Here is a 16,522-nt window from a genome sequence, read left to right as displayed (position 1 = left end):
TCTCTGGACTCACTACCCCCAGAAGTCTGCTAATGGGCAGGTCTCTTTATACGGAATTTAGTTAAGAATCGTTTTCATTTCTATACCTGATGCTTCCCCAGACATATGACCCAAATTTTCTTTGGTAAGACAGTTGCTCTGTTTAAAAGACTTGTAAAAAGCCCTTTCATATAATAGCTATATTTTATGCTACTATATTTTAAAAAAAGAAATATTCTATTCAGGCACTCTAGATTGATGAAAACAAAATTGGCGCCAGCTAACAGAAATCTTATTGTTTATTTGTTTGTTTTGTTAGATCATATTTTCTGAACCATCTGCCTATGGAGTGTGGAGTGAGAAACAAACTTATAGAACTCATTTTTAGAAAATGGCAAAATCAAATGTTGAAAATATAGAGCATGCATTTCCACATATTTTCTTCAGCAATCTCTAATATAGTAGGTCACAGGACCTGTTTCCCATGGTCACTGATGGGAGTCCTTGTGTTCCGAGGCATAAACTAGATAAACTGTGTGGAGGCCAGAGGTAAGACTGAGTCTTGCTACTGACCTGCTAAGAACTTTTGTTATCATCATCTGACACCAAAGTCAGCAATTGATTCCAGTTCCTCAGAAGTTTCTGAACCTAAAGTTTTTTTGTTCTTACTTAGAAAAGCTCTTAATTTTCTCTCGTTGTCAGCCTCACCAACAGTTGCTGATTTCTACACAATTCCCGTACAAATATCAGTGCACATCCACCCAACTGAGAGTCCTTGACCTAAGGAAGCAGAAAGCATGCTATTCTGGAACCAAGTTCCCAATCTCTTAGAAATCCCACATTATAATAGCAAGATTGCAGGAGAGGGCTGTGGACCTCTGGTCGGTGTTTCTGTAGATGACATAGTTCTATCAGAAATACTTAATGAACCCCGAGATCAGGTTAGTATTTTATATTTCTGAAGCGATTCATTGGATGAGCATGTTAATTCTATTTATTTTCTTCAAGTTAATTCCACAAGTGGAAGATAGTGAGATTTTGTAACATTGGACTGGGAACTCACTAATTTGTGTTTGATTGTCACATAAAAGGTGTCAAACATTGTTATCGAATAGACAGAGCATCCTAGAGTTTCAAACAAAGGGTGAGTACAAGGGATGCTGATTACATGGTAATGCATGATGCCTGCCTGACCTTCTGCAAATGTGTTTCCCAGGCGTGAGAGTTCAGTGTGAACCGAAGCCTTCTGGACCTTAAGATATTTAGCACTGGCGTCTTAAGCTAATTTACAAATGTGACTTTTGTAGCTTGTCATGAGGATAATTTGTCTACAGTCATTTCTCAGACATCACTGAAAAGACATCCTGTAATAAAAGTCCATCATTATTATATTGAATTGGACTTAAATAGGGAGTGTAAGTTGTACACTATCATAGAATGCATTTAAATACCTTGATTAAGCCCGGCTAACTCAATTTCCAATGACATTTCATGCCCTTGGTGGTTAGCATTTCTTGCCCTACGTAGTAAATTCCTTCTCTTGGCTTCTTACCATGCTCATCGGTTCTACTTTTCTATCAGTTGATGGAAATGTGGGTATTTGTATGTATTGATGTCAAACCACGGCGGCTTAACAGTTTCAAATCCTGCACTAGTGAAGCTAATGTAAACTTTTCGAGTTTATCGGAGCTGAATTGCAGTTCGAGAATCACGCAGTATATCTGAGATAATCATTCATTAACTCTTACTCTTTCCTGTCGTGCTTGGGATTGCAGCTGCTCTTAATTCAGCCCGAAGCTTCCAAACAGGGGTGGGTCCTGTACCGAGTCAGCTGAGGTGATAAAGTTAGTCTGAACCATATTTGCGGCTGGACTGGAGGAAAACTGGTATGAACCTCATGTAGAACGAATTCCACTTCTCTCTGTTGGTCACAGATTGAGAATGGAAAGGTCCTAGATGATTTTTCACCCCTTGGAAAATTCTCAGGGATGTGCCCTCATCTTCTGAATGTAAAGCTCTTGAGGTAGAGTCCAGAATCCGGTCTCACAGTTCATCTGAAAGATGCTGAGTCACGTTCACATTTGCAGAGCTCCGTTTAGAACTTACTGAAACAACCGAGGAGAGCATGCCTTCCTGGAAGGTCCAGGTACCACAGCCCAAATCCCAACTCACTGCAACCGAAGCTCAGGAGTACACAGGGTCCCTTCAGAGACTGGTAAGCTTATCCATGTCCCAATGAACCGATTCCCAGCTCAGTTTCCTTGTTTTGAGAGTGACTTCCCTCCATTCGTGGCTAGAACGTTCAAAATTACATAAGGAAAGCAAGAACCAGAGCTGATTCTACCCATCACTAGTGACACGTAAGCCAATTTAAGCCCAAAGTAGGGCTCTCCCTTTTACCCGAGGCCCTTAATTTGGCGCCTTATTATCTGAATAGCGGTGAATGTGGGTGTCCCTCTCTAGTTCAAACTCCTGTCTTCTTTTAAGGTTACGACTCTCAGGTTGTCTTAGGTTTAGGCTGTGCTGAGTCTGGCCGTGGCGCCAGCATGGAACCATATGTGACGTATCAGAAAGGCGTGGTAAATATTAGCTCTTTGAATTTATCGTCCATTTGCCACTCCCGCCACCTTTTATCATTTGCTCTGAACCTCGAACACCGTTCCAGAAGGACCCAGTGGCGCACGCATGTGATGGGCATGTGGTGCACATTTGCGGATGACCGCGTGCAGGAAACAAGACTTAAGTGTTGAGGGGCACAGTCTCTCTCTGAGAGCTCGACTTGCTTGTTGGTTCAGGTGAGGCTTACAGCCTCTCTCTTTACCTGCCAAGCAAAGCATATGAAGAGCTGGGATTTTTTTTGTTAGGCAAAACTCTTTTTAAACCCAAGTGGAGGAGCTTAAGATTCAAATGACAGTTCTTCACTGAAAGTCCAATTGTATTCTTTGCCCTCTCTTTGACAATGATTATAGTAATTGAACAGAACATAGTCTTCTCCACTCGAGTGTATAAACGTAGACACTTAAGGTTATAGTCCCAAAGTGCCATGGGTAGGCTTAGCCGTGAGCCTCCCGTTAATAACAGTGATGTCATGCAAGGAAGTACTTTTGTTCACTGGGTTGAAAAGATACCTCGCGGCATTAATGCAAGGATCCTTGAACATCATCAATTATCCCGTTTTCCCATTACTTCTTTTCAATTAATTTCATTGCATAATGCAGAGTTAGCTAGCTTATGTCTCTTTTGGTTTAATGATAGTAACAGTATCCCTTTCAGTGTTTGTCAAGTGCTGACTGGATCTTTTTGGTTGAAGAGTTGGTTAGGAAAATGACTGTCAAGCTCACTCACCACCATAGTGACCGAATTTTAATACCTTCTGGGGATACAGGCATTTATATAATCCAAGTCCATGGTGCTGGGGCGCAGGATATGTGGTGTATTTATGATTGAACAGAAAGTTTCAAACAGCAGCCTGTGAAATTGGATTTTAGATGTAATGTACCATAAATAAGTGCTATAAAGATTGCCTTTAATGCTATAAATCAGATTTTATTGGTTTCAGCTATCTCATCCTGGTTATTGTATTACCCACAAAATCAGAGGAAATCAAAGAGCTGGAATATTTTTTTATTTTAATATCCTATATTCTACACGGATGGCACATACGCCCTCACAGTTTCCTCTTTAGGCAGTTTGGACAAGGTTGGCAGGTGGCAGACCCTAGCAACATATCATCGGCAGTATCTGTATAAACAACGAAACTTTGGGAAGCCAAACATTTTTAAATGTCCCGTCTGTGACATAGACGAGGCAGTTGGATTGACAGGTTCTTTCCCTCCCTGAGAGGCTGGTTGTCATGTTCCTCGTGCCTAACTGACACCTGTGGAGATTGGCACCTTCTCCAAAGTTCACAAAGAAGGATGATGGAGCTTCACGTTGAGGGTGACAAGAGGTGCCATGCATGGCTTATCTGTGTCACTGAAAGCATCCTAACTGTTGCCACACAAGGCTGCCTTCTAAGCAGTGTCCCGGTATTTGACTTAGAACAATTGTTCCACTCTGTCTCCTGTTTTGATGGTTTTCTATTAAAATGGCTTAGTCAAGAAAATTGACATGCGGGTATTTTTCTTATGGGTGACAGAATGTTTCAACACGGGCCAGGGAACTAGAGCAACCTAAAAATGAACTGGTTATGGATTGGGCAGGGTGACAGATACCTGTGATCCTGGTAATCATAATGCTGAGGCCGGCTCATCATTGTTATGCCAAGGGCAACCCAGGAGATTGTAACTCAAAAAAGTAAAGTAAATCAGAATGGAGGCATACATGAGCCGGATAAAACCAACAGTTGCCGAGACGCTTGCCCAGCCGTTTGTTCTTGAATAGCATGTCAATCTCTTTAGGATTTCCTTACATTGCCCTGTGCCTTGAAATTTGCTTTGCAAACCAACTTCCTTCTCAATCGTTGGGCATAGTGCCATGTAATCCAGAGATCAGCCCATGACGGAAGTCTCTTGAGCAGAGTCTATCAGGAGCCCCAGCCTCTTTACCCTTCTCTCGTGAGTTAGCTAATTCATTATGTGAGGTGTGCTGTCAATAGTTAGGAGCCCAACTGAAAACCCAAGTCAACTTAGTCATCAGAGACTACGCTGGACTGCTGCGCTTTGTTTCCAGCGCTGGAGAGATCTCATTACCTCAAATGCTTTAGTGGTCATCAACTCGACAGACCAAAAGCCACCTGTGACAGGAGCTCCATTGATAGCATGTGCATCTGAGGCCAGCCATTATTTTTCCCTGACGCTGGAAATCTTCATGATGCCGCCTTTCCTGGCCGTGAACTGAACTGGATGAACTGAAGGGATTACACTGGTCAGGGCTTGACATTTATGGCTGCCAGTTGGCTGCTAGAAATACAGCCAGGAAGCTCAGCCCTAGCCCTGGGAGGCAGCTGGATCGTGGGCTGTGAGCTGGCACTTGTTTTAACCTGTGCTCAATTTCCTGGGAGTCCTTCAGCTTCCTGGATGGAACAAAGAAATCACCCTTGCCTGTAAGTGTGTGTATGTGTGCAGCTGCAGCAGGAGAACAAGGTCTCTTACCTTTGCAGATCCCTGATGCTCTTCCCACATCCTTATTGGAACTTAAGGAGTACACCTTCCCTCTATCCACAATGCCTTTCTCCATGGACCATCACCGATGTGAACAATCCCTGTTCTGCATCAGACCAACCATACTCCTCCAACTAGATTTTCAAATTTTGTTTGCTCTTGTCTGATGCTTGGTTAACCTTAACTGATCGTCTACCAATACCCTCATCTAAGATCACCAGATACCAATTTTTTTTAAGCAAAGTTGAGTTTAGTTCACTGCACCACTCCAACAAGGCAGATTTTGCCAAACCATGTGCATTATGGGCATCTTTCTAAACAAAGGAAAAGATAGAGGTTCTTAGGGGATTTCTGAGAGATAATAGAATTTAGGTGAAATTTAAATTAGGAGGTGTTTGCATGGGCTCAAAACAAACAAAGCTGTGTGCAAAGGACTTAACATCAAGTCTAGACCTTGAAGTGGATCTAAGGTTCTGTTTCCTTGGAAACTACACAGTTAAGATCGATGTTAAGTGGTGTGTCCAGGAACTCCCTTGTTTGAAGCCTGGTACTTTGACTGAAAATAGAGGCTTTCTGTGTCAAAATGACTTACATTCTACAGGCAGGAGCAGGGTGTTTCGTTTTCATCCCTGCAATCCCTGTGGTCTTAGCAAACAAGAGTAACTCAATGAGGAAGGTTTCTCTCTTTCCTTTTAGGCACTTTCTGTGCGAGGAAGGGGTGTTGCCTGGGGAGACAGGTTCCTCTTGTCCTTTCAGCTCTAGCTGTGTCTCCTCCAGCCTGTCCACTCCTCACGGCCATCTTGTTTTTTCATTTCTGTGTTCACTTCACTATTCCCCACTATCATTTTTTTGGAAGCTTAAGTTTAGGAGGAGCCAAGTTCTCAGAAGAACAGGATTAAATTTTTTTTTTGAAATGGGCAAGTTGAAGGACTGCAGATAACGACTGATCAAGGAAGTTTAAAATTCATGAAATATCTCTGCTCCGTTGACTGTTGAGTAAAATTCATGAATTATCTCTGCTCCTTTCACTGTTGAGTAAAAGTAAATAAAAAATAAAAATAAATGATTTCTGGCTTTCCTGTGGCTCTTCTTACCCACATTGTGAGGGCTCACAATGATTGAAAGCTGGCTTTCATGAGGCATCATTCGGAACTCAGTTTTCCACATTCTCCCCGGCCCTGCTTGTTTACCAATTGTTTCCTCATTGCCTCCCAGCTCCCTCATTCTCTCCTCATCTGATCTTATTCAGTTGTTTAATCCACCTTTGAGGGGTTTTAGTTCAAGTATTTTGTTTCTATCAATCCTAGAACGCTGCTTTTCAAGTCTTCCTGCATTTCGCGTAATTTTCTTGTATTCTTTTGTGTCCCTCATCATTTAATTAACTTGATCTTTATTCTACATCTTGAATTTCTACCATCTGAAGTCCACAGACCTATCATTTTTGTCTTGTCTGTGGACCCTCCAATGGTATATTTTTTTCTTCCCTCATTCTTTGTTTGGTAATTTTAGATGATATGCCTTCTTTTACTTGAAGCTTTAGTCAACAATGTTCCATGCAACCTGAGTTGAGCCTTCATGTGGGATGGGGATGGAGACAGAAATCTCAGAATCATTCCCAGCCAAAGATGTTGCTTATTTGGGTCACAGGCTGTGGGATCCTATTTCCTTCCTATAAAAATGTCAGGTGTAAGCCACTGCAACCACGTGTTTGTGAGAAGTCATTCCAATGGAAGTTTTACTCACATAGGCCAATGTATGCCTTAGCTTTGTGGACCAGGATAGACACGTTGGTAGACCAAACTTGTCAGCTAGGTGGGCTTCAAACATTTCAGGTGGAGCAAGTTACAGTTTTCTAGTGTTTCACAGATCAGGCATAACATTTCTTGACCCACCAAAGCTTCTCAGCCAAGAGCATCTCTTCACTGTCACTGTGCACACTCCAAGTTTACCATCCTGCTGTCTTTTGGCTCTTTCTTGATATTCCCTTTGGGTGTCTATGGCTTACCCATCAGCCTCCCTACTTTCATGAAAGTGATTGTACTTCTCAGGGCCTGACAATTCTGAGAGATCTCTCATTTTTTGTGGGTTCAGCTGTCCACTATAAAGGATAAAAAGGGTATTGTCTTAGATTTGGTATTTCCAAATATTTTGTACCAAGAAGACATCTAGGTAGATTGTCTAGTTGTATATATGTGCATATGTGTGGGCATATAGACAGGCAGGTATCTATGATCACATAGATATTAATCATTAGCTATATTTTCTTTCTTAGATATGGTGGTGCATGTCTATAATGCTAACCCTGGAGGCACTGAGGCAGGGAGATTGTTTGGAGTGCAAGGTCAACCTTGGCTGCATAGGAGTAGCAGTTCAAGGAGGGTTGTTACAACAACCCTCTTTCCTTGCCCGGATACTGCTTTTTCACTCACATATGCATACCCGTCTGTATCTATCATTATCTTCATGTCGGTCACCTCCCTCATCTTTCTCCTTCCCTTTGGTCCTAACAATATTGATAAGGATAGAGAAACATGAGTCGGGTCAGAACCTGCCCTTGCTAACTGAGAGTGAGATGTTATATCTGCTTAACGTAACCCGGTCTCTGAAAACTCTGAAGTCCACCCAAGTGGCAAACTTGGACTGCGAACATGTCTGTCCCTAGTCTACAAGCACTGTGCATGCATTGGTCTCTGTGGGCAGTCCTCCTGTGAGAGCATGACTCACAGGTACGTGGTTGCGGTGACTCATGCCTGAAGTTTTACTATGTATGGGGCAGTGACATCTGGGTCACCTGAGGGTGGAAAGGAAGTCCAAGTGAAGGGTGGAGTAGTGAGCCAGATGTGGTTATGCATATCAGCAGTCTCAACATCTGGGAGCCTGAGATGTGAGCGCTGGAGCCGGGCTTCATAGAGAGATCCTCCTCAAATGAACAAAAACTAAAGCAAAACCAAAATATTTAGCATTGCTTAGATGGACGTTCGTCATAGCGTCACACATGTTTTCATTCAACAAATATTCTTTTCTGTGAGGGGGAGATGCTCTGAGTTTATGGGGATTGCAGTTTGTTTTTCTAAGAAGTCACCACTGCTAGGTATCTATTTACTCTTGGCCAAATCATGCTTCCTAGGTTTTGAATGGCATGGAATTGTTGGGTAATTTTTATGCTTGCCCATTTTTGGTAAGCTTTATTTTTTATTGTGAAAATTATTTTATGTAAACATAGTATGTACACCTATGTGTGTCGATGTGAATGTGCTTTATGTGTTTGAAAAATGTATGTACTGCTGGAAGGCTTAATAATAAGCTTAAATGTATGCACTGTGATCTAGTTGAGGGCTAGGGCCACACTGGAACCTTAAACATCTCTGTGGTCATAGAACCTATACATTCTTCACAGGCAGCGCCTCAGGTGCCTGTACCATTAGAATGAGTTTCTCTGTGCTTGAACACAAGCGTAACTATTAATGACACATACTTTAGTGTTGCCCTTTTGTTGATTCCAGGTAATGGAACAATGTAACTCTTCCCTTACCTGCTTTCCTTTGCTCGGAACTACGTTAGACTCACTCTGCTGCACACCCCCAGGTTCTAATTGTTCACACAACTGTGAAATATAGAACTGATGGAATATAAACCACTTATGGTTCATTCTGCTACTAGCTTACATCAGATTTCTTGCAAGTTCGGCCAGCTAGTACCGAGGTCTGTTGTGATTTTTTGAGGCAATATTTTGTGCACACATCTAGAAGTTTCTTTAGGTCCCTACCCAGAAATAAGATTGCTGGGCTGCAAGCCATGTTCATGTCCAATGTTACAAGGTGTAACAAAGCGTTTACCAAAAGTGATTACATAAACTTAAATCCCCAGTGGTGTTGTGTGAGAGTTTCCAGACCTCCACAGTTTTTCCAACACTCAATTAAAAGAGATGTTTTTTCCAAGATTTGTCTTTTCTTTTTTTCTTTTTCTTTTTTTTTTTTTTTTGAGGGAGGTTATCATGCAGCCCAATTCTGAGGTTTGCTATATAGGCAAGGATTATCTTAGATTCTGTTTCTTCTACTTCTCCTTCCTCAGTGCTAGCATGACAGGTGTGTGTGTGCTCACATGCCTGGGCTATGTACTTCTCTACAGTGACAGGTGTGTGCTAACATGCCTGGGTTATGTGCTGCTCTACAGTGACATGGGTGTGCTAACATGCCTGGGTTATGTACTTCTCTACAGTGACAGGTGTGTGCTAACATGCCTGGGTTATGTACTTCTCTACAGTGACAGGTGTGTGCTAACATGCCTGGGTTATGTGCTGCTCTACAGTGACATGGGTGTGCTAACATGCCTGGGTTATGTACTTCTCTACAGTGACAGGTGTGTGCTAACATGCCTGGGTTATGTACTTCTCTACAGTGACAGGTGTGTGCTAACATGCCTGGGTTATGTGCTGCTGTACAGTGATATGTGTATACTAACATGTCTGGGTTATGTGCTGCTCTACAGTGACACGTGTGTGCTAACATGTCTGGGTTATGTGCTGTTCTACAGTGACATGTGTGTGCTAACATGCCTGGGTTATGTGCTGCTCTACAGTGACAGGTGTGTGCTAACATGCCTGGGTTATGTTCTGTTCTACAGTGACAGGTGTATGCTAACATGTCTGGGTTATATTCTGCTCTATTGTGAGAGGTGTGGATTATGAGCTTCTGAGAACTGAACCCAGCATGTACTAATTCCTAAGCAAGTATTCTCTGTCCCAGTTGAGCTATCTCCAGCTATTTTGTGGACTGTGGATATTTTTATGGTTACTATGTAGTTATTATTTAGCTCATGTTTTCAAAATGTAAACATCTTAATAAGATTGAACATATTAAAATGTAAATTTCTAAATAAGACTGAAAACAGTGTCTTTCATTTACAAACTTTTTTTTTCAGTTCTTTGAGGCAGGGTTTCTCTGTATAGTCCTGACTGTACTAGAACTTGCTCTGTAGACCAGGCTGGCATTGAATTCAAAGATCTTCCTGCCTTTTTATTTCAAGTGCTGGAATTAAAGGCATGCACTACTATGCTCTGATCATTTATAAACTTTTAATTACATAGTATTTTTTAAAAAAATTTACTTGTGACATTTGCCAATTTTTGTGTTAATCTTTCTGACTTTTATATTATATATAATCGACTTACTCTGATTTCTGATACTGCTTTTGTTCTCCTGTTAAAAAATATGTTTGTGTACTTGGGATGGGTACTGGTCTGCTGCCCAAGGCTCAATAGATTCCCTAGGCTTCCCCAAGTATACACATGGACTTTGGACTCCCATAGAACAATGTGAGGTGCACTCTCACCCTGAACTCTTGGGGAAGGGTCTAGGCCCTGCCCTATATGAAATGACAGACTATGGACACCCCCATGGAGGTCCTCACCTCCCTGGGGGAATGAGGGGATAACGGGGGGGGGGTTGGGGGGAGGGCACGGGAGGAGGGGAGGGAATGGGAGAGGGACCTGGAACTGACTTGTGAAGCAACCTCGTTTCTTATCTAAATTTAAACTGGAAAATAAAATTTAAAAAAAGAAAAAAAATATGTTTGTGTATGGGGGAGGATCTAGGCTCTGCTCCGAATGATATGACAGTCTTTGGAGATTCCACCATGGAAGGCCTCACCCTCCCTGGGGAGCAGAAAGGTGATGGGATAGGGGGTCAGTAGGGGGCAGGCTAGGAGAAGAGGGAGAGGGAACTGGGATTAACATGTAAAAGAAGCTTGTTTCTAATTTAAATTGAAAAATAATAAAAAGGATGTGTATGTATGTGTTCTATGTGGGAAGTGTATGTGTATGTGTGTGTGTGTGTGTGTGTGTGTGTGTGTGTGTGTGTGTGTGGTGTATAGGCACACAAACACAATCCTCACCTGGGCAGTCTTATGTCTTCCCCTCAGGTTCTCTGTCTTTTCCCCTTTAGACAGGGTCTCTCATGGTACAGAAGCATGTTTGGGTTAAGATAACTGCCCAGCAAACTCCCCAGATCCATCTGTCTCTCTTTAAGAAACTTTTTGCTTTTCATCCAATCTCATTTTTCAGCTCTTGCTGCTACTTCTTTTGAACTCCTATTTGAAAGTCTGTGCCTATGCTTGTGTCTTGAAATATCTTTCCCTGTATTTTCCTCTAGCAGTTTCAAGGTTCTGAGTGTTATAAGGGTCTTTGTTCCAGGTTGAATTGATTTCTGTGCCAAGTGAAAGAGACGGCTGTAAAGTCAGCCTTCCAGAAGTGGATAGAGTTTTATCTTTCAACGCCATTTGTTGAAGAAACTACCGGGATCCTCCAATGTTCACGTTTGATGCCTCCGTTAAAATGGAGTTGAATGTAGATGTAGCCGGATGTAGATATGTGGGTCGCTGTTCTCTGCCACTGAGCTACATGACTCATGGGGTCCGCTCTCTTCCTGACTGTGGCTCTACAGAACTAGCTGAGGTAGAGGGACTTTGTGTGCTATGCTGTTTTCCTTAGTGTGTCTCTACAGAATCAGTTGAGGTTGACAACTTCAGTTTTGCTTTGTGTGTTCAACTCTTCTGTGACTGATTTATGATTTCATGTGAATTTTGGAATTTTTCTAATTTGTTTTGAAGAATATCTTTGGAGTTTTGATGGAGATTGCATTGAATTTTGGTAAGATAGCCTTTTCCCCATTTGATGTTTAAAGAATATTGCTTACATGGCATCAATCTTGTAATTTTTTTTTTTGGCTTGTGTGAGATTCAGCTAACAAATGCTGAGGGGAATTTATACCTTTTATCTGCATATGTATTTAGAGGGCATGTTTTATGGACTCTCATGACAGCAATTTTCATAAATAATTCATACCTTCCTAAAATTAAGGTGTAGTCTTGAGCTATTTGGTACATTTTAATTAAGGTTATGCTATCTAAATCTTTATTACCTTATTGACTATTTGTTTGCCCAGTCTTTGAATTTATGAGAAAGTATATACAAGCTTCCCAATATCTTGGTGAATTTGTCATTTTCTCATTCTGTAGCAGTAAAGTGTCAATGTACAACTTTATCATTACATTTCTTATAATCTTTATTCTTTAAGTAACTGATTAACTAAAATTTGTATTTGTCTATGTTCATAGGTTTTGTTTCCAAGTAGCATATATTCTACTTTTTATGATGTTTGGAGTTAATATTTGTAGACATAGCTACTTTCAGCCCTTTAAAATGTGTACATGAACACACACACATATACATATATATGTATATATATTCACATGTTTGTGTATTTATACTTATGTGTATTGATTCAATCTTTGTAATACTGGATAGAATACATTATTAGAATTTTAATTTCCCCTTTCTCTTATTCAATTTGTATCTAGTCCTAGTTTGTTCTTATTTTTTCTCAACTTTTGCTTCCTTTTCAGTTATATCTTTGTAATTAAATTTGAAGTTCATTAACTCTTTCTCTCATAGCGACTGTGGATTATTTTGACATTCATACTTAGCACAGCTTAAAGCTTCTCATTATTTTGTTCTCATCTCAAATGATATAAAAGATACGATGATGTTTTCTTTAGATTCCCCCTCCCAGCTTGCACACTACTATTCCCAGAACTGGTTACATTGTGTTTTCAAACTGGTTACGTTGTGTTTTTGAACTGGTTACGTTGTGTTTTCTCGAGTCCCTTGCAGTGTGGCTGTGTTTCACATTTACACACATGTGTGTGTACCCCCCATTTGCCAGGTTCTTCGCAGAACCCGGTTTTGCGTTTTGGCCCTTCCATATGGTCTAATTTCCTTTCCTCCGGAAGCGTGTCCTCCAGAATTCCATTTGGGGAGGGCCTGCGTGTAATGGACACTTGCAGACTTGCCTTTCTCCAAACACCCTTCGCTCTTGCCCCTGCTCCAGAAACAGAGGTTTCCTTGTGCCGACAGTTTCTAGGGGTGATGCTTTCTGGACTCTGCCTCCCGACGTCTGTGGCTCTCCCAAGGAGTTGTCACTCATCGACATGACTGTAGGTTTGCAAGCACGTGGTAGTCACTCTTCCCTCTGTTTCCAGTAAACATTTTCTTCTGTTTCTTCAGGAATACACTTTCACTTTCAGTATGGCTGACTGCAGATTCTTAAAGATTCATTTAGCTTTGAGGGCGCTGAGCATTTTGCATCAGAGGTCAGTGCCTTCAATGCGTTGTTGGGTATCTTGATTATCATAGAATCATTTCGATTCTCTCCTTTCCCCCAGTTCCACCATCCCCTCTGATACGCCATGTTTATGAACTCAAATTTTATCTGTGTATTTTTTATCCTGTGTATATTTTTATCCTGTTTTTCTTTTATTTTTTACTTATTTATCTTTTTTACTATTTTTTTATCTCCAAGTCTCAGGTCCGAGTTCTAATTCATTGACCCTCCCCAGTTATGTTGTTCACTGTCCATTTTTCCTACTGTACTTTTAAATCTTAAAAATGCAAGGGTATCTGAATTATTCTTTTAAAGTCTGGTTTGCCTTGAAAAGTCAGACTTTGTCACAGGCCCTGTCCTTTTGCACTCTAGAACATTCCGGGGTCTCTCGTTTATGGTGTTTGTGCTATATGTCTGTGCTTTGTACCTAAGTTTTAGCCTCTCTGTTTTTTTACTTAGTACTGTCTCAAGAACCCTTTGTCTTACAACTTAGTGTCCTGTCTCTCTAGAGAGAGGATTTCCAGGAACATGGAATGTATATTTATTTCCTATGCTTGAGATTTTGTACTGGAAGTAGGATTTACCACTTCAAGTATGAATGAGGGATCACAAAGGCCTTTCCCCATAATGATTAATTTGTGGTTTTTAGTTCTCTTTCACACCTCATGGTAACTTCCCTAGCCTAGCAACTCTGAGGTCAAAGATTGTTTATACTTAACTATGCTATGTTGGAGCGTGAGCTTTATGTAGGGCTCTATGAAGTAAGTTTCTCTCTTTGACCAGAATGTGCCTCTTGTCTCCCATCTCATGTACCCTCAAAAGTGATCCAAGTAGAGTCAATGCCACAGAAGTTGACCAATACCTTTGGGACACCTGTGACTTTGGTATTGGCTTACCTCCTCTGGGGTTTGACTCTCACGCCTCTGGGGTTTTATTTCAGTTCAAATTCCTTAGTTCCTTACCAGTTTGAAATATAATGATTTTAGAATTAATCATATTCTTTACTTTTACATATTATTAAAAGAAAATTATTGAGAAAATTGAGACTTTCAGAAGACAGACATCTCCTCTGAGACTTTGTTGTTTCTATAATGCCAGTCAGAATAGAGACAGGAAAGAAAGTCATTGTGGAGTTTAAGACATACAATCCAATTTAGCATTATAATTAGAAATGAATGTTGTGTTTAACTTCTGAAAGTAAACTAAAGGCAGAATGGTCACATGTGAAAGGACCAGTGCGTATGAGAGGGACTGTCACCGTGAGAAACCGTTGTGTACTTCCAAGTGACAATCACATGAGCTGGGTAAATGATGATGTTTCAGGCAAGCTCCTTTAGTCTCGATGGCAGCGCTGGAAACAGACAAAAAGAGTTAAAGCCAAGGTGCTCAGGGTGCTTTTATTCTGGAGTGGCTAGCGCACTTTTCCTCCCCATTGTAGCTGGTAATGGTCTATCAACACTTCCCTGTATCTAGCACCAGTACCCTGAAGTCTACTCAGGCCAAAGAGTAGAGGATTAATGAAGGCTTTATTGTGAAAGATCACCCATAAATGCTGTAGTTTTCCTGGAAAGAACAGAAGTCCAATAGTCTGAAGTTTTAATGGGGGAAAAATAAGGAACGCCGAATAATGCAATTCCCGTGGAGGAAGAAATACTTATTTCATTTTTCTTGTTTTCTCTTCCAACCCCCATGACGAATGTGCTATTCTTATAGATTACTCAGCCTCTGCCTGTAGTATCTCATAGGTACCTGCAGTTATTCGAGGCATGTCGCAAACTTCCCCCAATAAAATTACCACCAATAAAACTGGACCACATTCTATTTCTTAAGTGTCACGCAAGACTTTTCCAGATAATGTGACAAAATTTCCCAGACCACAATTAACTTCAATTCATTTGCAGATGAAAGGGCACCAGAAGTTTGTGAAGTTGTCACTTAAAGAGTAAGGATGCAGGATGTCACAGAAGGAGGAAAGGGAGCCGACGCTCTGCCACTTAATACTTACGTGTTTAAAACTCCACGCATAGCAGAGCTCGGCTCTGCTGAGTCCAGAGTAAACATGTAAGTGAGCTGCTCTGTTGGCTACAACCACTGTGGTTTTTAACACGTGTTCTCCCTTTGAGACTCTTGATGAAGAGTCATCTTCAAAATTCCAGGGTGGGGGCACCTTTGAGGAGATGATTTGGTCATCAAAGCTGTGCCGTTTGCATGAGATCAGTGCATGGCAAACGACATGGAGAAAGTGAATTCGGCCCTTCCGTGTCTCCTCTGCCCCTCTCGTCTGTCTCAGCACACTCTAAATACTGCCAAGGCTTCTCCGCCTGCAGACCCTAAGAAGTGGGTGTGTGTTCCTTATGAATTACCTCTTCTAACTTACTTCACTGCACTTCCAGAAACTGACTAATTTGTGACCTCAAGCTGGGTGTCCCTACTTTAAAAGAAGGCTGATTTATAGAAAGTGGTTTGCTGAGGCCTGGAGTAATAGTATAATATAACTCCTGAATATCAAGGCCCAGTTAGTTGTCTACAGTTCAGACTTTCGACATTCCTTTGCAAGTCAGTTGCAAGCACGGACTACCTTAGAACAAAAGGAATCCGGGCCCCCACCTGAGGCTTAAATCTATGCTTGGGTGAAGGAAGGTGGTCATTGGCTTGGCCGCTCAGTTATTGCCCGGAGCTCTGAGAACAGTGTATAGTAATCAGCTGGGTTCTGGCCCCCAGCAGCTTCCATAAGGAAATGAAGTCACTGTTTCTAGTGGGAGTGCTGCTTCTTTATATCTTCGGTGCTGATGGTGGCACGTTGACCGTGCAGGCTGTGCACTATGCTAAAGATTAAGGACAGAGCTGCCTCTATCCCTGTGGCACATCACCTGAATGCATCAGGCAAGACAAGAGCAGAGAGAGAGGATGAGTTGAGAGCATGCACGCAACGCGTAACGACGGCCGCAAAGATCCCCTTCTCCAGGCTTTGAGCCATTCTTATAACCAGCACCTCTCCTAATTCCCTTTCTTACCCTTTCATCTCTGCTTCCCTGTCTCTCTTCTAACCCTGCAAGCAAGCAGAGGGGCTGGCGGTATGCCCCCTCTACCCCCTGCAGTGAGCCAGACTATGGGGGAGCAGATTCCAGGCCCACCCCGTGAATCGGCCAGGGTGGTTGTGCTCACCAGCAGACTTCCCACACAGGAAGGCAGGAATATAGAGAGGAGGCACATGCGCCCAATGCAGCCCAACGCGACAGAGGAAGGCAGAAACAAAAGAACAGCTTCAGAAAGCAACAACAA

The 16,522-nt window shown here is 41.8% G+C and overlaps 1 protein-coding gene across 1 annotated transcript in view; it reads left to right on the top strand.

The window, feature by feature from the left end:
• Positions 1-16,522, top strand: part of Hs6st3 (heparan sulfate 6-O-sulfotransferase 3) — a 709,089-nt gene that overhangs the window by 485,409 nt on the left and 207,158 nt on the right.

Source organism: Mesocricetus auratus, unplaced genomic scaffold (genome assembly GCF_017639785.1).
Source record: "Mesocricetus auratus isolate SY011 unplaced genomic scaffold, BCM_Maur_2.0 Super-Scaffold_2245, whole genome shotgun sequence".
NCBI classification, from domain to species: domain Eukaryota; kingdom Metazoa; phylum Chordata; class Mammalia; order Rodentia; family Cricetidae; genus Mesocricetus; species Mesocricetus auratus.
This window is presented reverse-complemented; position numbering and strand designations above follow the sequence as displayed.